Here is a 6,000-nt window from a genome sequence, read left to right on the forward strand (position 1 = left end):
CTTAGCGCATTTTCACTAAATTTGACATAGTACTCTGGAATCTAGATATTCAAATCGATATAAATAGTTCTGATTTCACACAAAATGTGTTGTCGATTCTCAAAACAAAATGACATCTTTGAATTAGCAATAATTTATCCAAATGTCAAGAATGGCTGATTTGATATAACATGCTTACAACAGGGTCTTTGAATAAGGTACACAATATGGATTTAACTACAGTAGGTGCTATTGCTGACCATGTAAAGAAATATATTAAAAGTGCATATTTGAAATCGAAGCGTGCTCTTAACAAGCTGCAAATAACTAAATGGTCCACAATATTTTTTAAAAAATTGCCAATGAGATAAACATCATTCATGATTCAAAAGGAATGATCTTGTATACAAACTGAAGTTCGGATGAACTGGACTTATGGTTATCTACAGAAGACATATATAAATAACTTAACTTTGTCATTGGACGATTAACAATTAGAATGTAGGATTAGTTGTTCAATGACATTTAGAAATATAAAATAAATATAGAAAAAATTAAATCCGATCAACAAAAAATCCCCCCCCCCAAACAAAAACAGACAGTTGCCCTGTCTCTGATTAAAATTGCGAACAGAATAAATATTTTATGAAGATATGGTAATTGCCGAATAACTCTAGAAATGATAAGCTAAAATTATATCAGTGTAACTGTTCTAATCATTAGAAAATGCATATATGAAGGAGGATGGTAACCATTTGTAACTGAGTGTCATTTACCTTATAATATAAAACTTTCAATTATACCATGACCTAATAAAGTTAAATTTTCATTTTTGAAGCATAAGCTATATGTCACAGATGTTTGCGGAAGTTTTGAATATTGTATCCAATAAATAAAGGTAATTGCATATATTAATCGTGTTTTTCTTGGTGTAGCAGAATTACTTGTTCCTGTGGGAAACACTCCGAGTGACATTAATACTATTACATTATTTTTTAATGATGCTGACCACATCCTGCAAATTGGAAATAAAACCATATAACCCTCTAAAGATATTATGTTCAAAAAACGAAATGATCAGGGACAAACATTACTGGAGATATTCGCATCTGAAGGAATTTCCATTATGCTGAAATCCATTGAATCATCATCATGCAACATTTGTAAAACATATTCCACATTTCATATTTTTCAAATCATTTATATGTAACGAGACCAATTACACGATTTTTATATTGGTTGCATACCACTTGTCGGCTTCTTGAAACTCTCAGATTCAGCGTCAACTTCTCAGAGGAACACCGAAGCCCTTTTTGTTTTACAACTAAAACTTTGTTCTATTAAACAAGGTGCAGACAACTGTTCAAACGATGCAGCTGTGTATAGAGATGGGACCGTGCCTCGTTGTCCTACAGAGGCTAGACAATACTTTGCGTCAGTGATGATGGGGATATACATGTTAATGACTAACATCATGCTTCTCAGTTTGCTGATTGCTACATTCAGGTATTATAAATCATAAATTTAAAACATACACAGTTACACAATGGCAATATGAGAACTACCACAGCTTCTTTTATAAAATAATTTATGCTATAAATTTATTTTAAGAAATAATTATATTACTGAAAGTAATGCCTTCAGACACTTTCTATCTTTTTATATTTCCTTCCCTCTTTCTTACTTCTTTCTTTCTTTTTTCTTTATCTCGTTTTGTTCTTTGTCTTTGTCTTCTTCTTCACAAACCTAGAGATTTAACACTTGTTTTGAAAAAGCAAGCAGAAGCAAACTTCTACTTAATGGCAAATGTGTAAAACGAACCTTTTCTGCTTCGACATGCATATGAAGGTTAATGTTCGTAGACATGATATTGGTTACTTATACATACCGTTGGAAGAAATGGCAATTTCTACTTATAGTCATACATAAACTGAGAAACTAATATGTGCAACTAATATCTGTGTAAAGTGTACATATCTCATTTAAGATAACAGTCTCACTTTCAACCCTATGATATAATTAGTTTATAAAAGTTTAATGCAGACATGGTTGTATTGGGTTCATAAACAAAAGATTTGAAAAGTTAGAACTTTATTCCATCAAGCATTTATTGGCAGAAATTATTATAAAAAAATGTTTTCCAGCGTGTAGAAATGATGCTGATTCACTTCATAATATAAATATTTTTAACATGTATTATTGTAATTTTTGTCAACGACAACATATGATTCAGATCTTTCTTATACGTGCAGTTTAATAGAGTATCCTTTAACAAACCTCACTCCAGTTACCAAAAGTACTTATTACTTCTGAGTGCGCTAAAAATCTAGTGTGCTTAATAAATGGAAACAATTTAAATATTTTTCCAAAATGATACCAATTAACGTTCTCACGGTTATCTTGTGTGGGAGACATTTTTTTACTAATTATATTCCATTTCTTCTCCGTTCACTTTACATTGTCAGAATCGCGCAATATTCTACGATAGTGAAAACCACGACACGTGTGCGTAGAAATAGTATAGCATATTAGGAACTACTTTGTAAACAATCCATGTACACTCATGTATAAGACACTTTAGGTTTTAGTTTATTAGGTTTGTTTATGGATGAACTAAACCAGCTCTTTCATCTATTTGAAAGTACAAATGATAAAGTGAACAAATTGGACGAGTTTACTGAGTCACAAATGAAACTTTCAGACATGCAAATGAATGAACGTGGCATTCGCAATGTCCACAACAAACGTGACAGACCAAGTATTGAAAATATCATTCTGCCAATTTAAACATGCATTTAGGAGGAATGTTAGTAACTTTTCCCTAATGAAAATGTTCAATCTATGACCAGTGTCCTCTGGGGTATATTAAATAGCATATGCAATCATACTTAGCGCAAGGGTTATATTATATCTGTAAAAAATGTACCATTTTATAAGTGAAACGTACTAAATTGGTGAGAAAATGCAATTGAAGGTATAGTAGAAAAGTAGGTACCTGAGAGCCAATAATCCAAGACAACGAAGAATTCTTATTTATCATGGCTGAATGGAATGCCATTTTGCATATAGAGATGAACAGACTGATTAAAGGAATATACTGATTTCTTTGGTTAGGTACCTTTGTATAAATGAACGATTATATTGTAATATAAAAAAAATCATGTTCTTCTTAATACATTCCGTTGTGCTTATACATCATTCTGAGTAAGAATATTGGGTTTATCTAAAACAGATTCAAACGCTTTCCTGCTTTGGAAATATGTGTTTGTGTCAATCAAAGGATTGTTTAATTGACAGTCGTCTCAAATGAGACTTAGGCATTTTTTCCTCTGGCTTCAATGAATATTGTTTTACATGACCTGTGATGAGAAGAAGAATATTTCATTTACAGGTGAATATTTGTTTCTTTCACTTGACCATCAGTAGAGAGACTATTATCGGATTTTCTATCATTGTTACATCTAACAACGATAACTGCATACTGGATGCACTAAAATAGCAATGTCAAAGCAGCCTTTTGCCTTTTGAGATATTTTGGGTCTCTGATACACTACACAGCTTCTATCCACTACAATATTTGAAGCGATTAATATGCCATTCGCAATCCTTTGATGTTTATCATTAATAACTCCAAGAAAATGAATACCCATCGGGGATATAGTCTGTTACGTATATCAGAACTAACAGACCTAAAAGTTAAAAAAAGGTTTATCACCAGTACTTGTTAGGCATTTTTAATCATCCACGATCTTACAGCTGTATATGGTTTTCGTGTTACCTATCAATACTCCCAGGCTCCCAACTCGAAAAAGAAATGATCGAGAATGAAAGATATATACGAAAGTTTAATCATTTCAGCATACAAGAAAATGCGGATTGTTTAATTCAGTTTTTACAGTCTGTTGTTCAAGGCGGTTTATTATTTGTGCTCAGAATTGTCAGTGGCTTTATAGTTCCGCCAAGACAGCTTCAAAGCGGCCACGCTAATTAATTTATCCTCGATAGTTACTGAAAATAATTTGTTATTCGTGTTGATACCGCTTTGGGAAGCTGCAGGGTCTGAATAAACACGCCATGTGAATTTAATTGTATCCAAATTAATTTGTTAGCACCTCCAGAGACACCGTTTGTTGTCGATATAGCTCCAACAATAATTCCGATTGGTGCACCTAAGATGAATGTTGTGGATGCGACTCCGGTCACACAAAGACCAACAATAGCATATACGACCAAACACGCGCGTTTGTATTTCACTTTCAGCACGGTTCTCTTGGTAATTTCATATCGCAACTATTATTCCGCTTCGATTATTTCCTCACATCGGTAAATCTGAGGCTCCATACCGATTATGCCTAGCACGTTTACATCTAACGATCGTCTTTGTCCAATGAATGTTTCCCGAGCAAATGCGTCGTTGCTGAATAACAGCTGTGTTCCTTCTTTTCTAGGATGAGTCAATTCTGGTTAAAATTATTCGCTAGTGAATGTAACTTGTGTGGATATATTTGCGAGAAGCACTTTTGTAAAGAATCCCGGAGTATTCTTGCATCTGTTGCTGTAACTAAGCGCTTGGGCGTTATCATGTGCAGAAGCCGTGATTCCTCGAGTTACCAATGGTACATCCAACTTGCTTCCAACGAGCAATTTCGACTTTATCCTCAACAAAACTATATGACAGGTCATAGGAGGTTTGGTAACATCACTTTCAAGTAGATATTCTTCGAGAAGTGGAGCAATATTGTTATGGATGTTATCATCCTCTGTCAGTTGTTTCCAGCACACCTTCGATTAACTACACAACCATATCGCCGAGGTCAGATTCCATTACTTGTATATATAATGATAAAATCTTAAACACAAACACCAAAGAGGGTTAAACAACCTTCAAGTTAAACGTAGAGTGAGTCGCACTGAAATTCATTACCGGTGACTAACGATACTAATAATGTACCTGTGTAAAAATTTAAATCATTTCTGGCGGGATGTTAATACATGATATTAATGTTACCTGATCTTGATCAAGATGCCGCTTATATTTTGTCAATATTCTCTTTCCTTTGAGTCCCACACATCTTTAGTTCCAGTTATGACAATCAAGTATGATCCAGATTTCCGCACCTTTAAAATCTGAAGTTTCTTTAGGTTCAAACCCTTTTCAATAAGATGATCTAAAATATATAGACCTTTTACTAAGGTTACCTGGTCATATTTCCTCTTCTACTTTGAATAATATTCCTTGAATTAATCTCCACGAATTTAGTACGCGTGGTGGTGCGGTAATGTTAGCGATCTGTTCACCTACGTCTTGGTTTAATCTACCATTGGCCGTATCAATGTATTCTTTAATAATTGTGGCCGACACGCTGCTATCTCTGTTTAAGCGTTGTCAGTGATTTCCAGGTCATTCTCGATAGCCCGGTTCAACTTAAAAATGATATCTTGAATGTCAACGTTAGACGTTTGCAGTATATCAGTTTGATTGTAAAAACTAAGAAACTAACCTGTGTCAGCACCAACAACAAGACGATTAGCTAACTTATTTAAATCGGCTTTGATGACAAATCAGCTCAGATCCACATCAGCAAAACGTCGTCGAGCTGTGTAACATTCACAAGTGTTAATTGTCATTTATATAATATTAAACGTACTTTAATGTGAAATCAGTAAATTCTTGTGGGGTTGGTGAACCCTCAAGTGTTTGTAACGCTTCAAGAACACTATGGCATCTTATGGGCCCATCCAACTGAGTATTGCTGGTATAGTTGATTAGAACAAACGCTGTTATCCAGGTTAATTATGACCGGTTAAAATAATGGACATTTCTTGGTGGTGCAAGTCCATACAAGTTAAACAACAAACGATGTTGAGGTGTCACCAGGTATGGGATCAAATAAGTGTCAGGTCCTGCTATTAAACTAAGGTTGACGATGGCGGTTTCAAGTTTGCTTGGCACCGTCGATGTAAGTTCATTTCGCATAAAGACACCACGAAAATGTTTGATTTTTAATCAAGATTCCTTAA

Source organism: Sinohyriopsis cumingii, unplaced genomic scaffold, assembly GCF_028554795.1.
Source record: "Sinohyriopsis cumingii isolate HCF-2022 unplaced genomic scaffold, ASM2855479v2 utg002822l, whole genome shotgun sequence".
NCBI lineage: Eukaryota > Metazoa > Mollusca > Bivalvia > Unionida > Unionidae > Sinohyriopsis > Sinohyriopsis cumingii.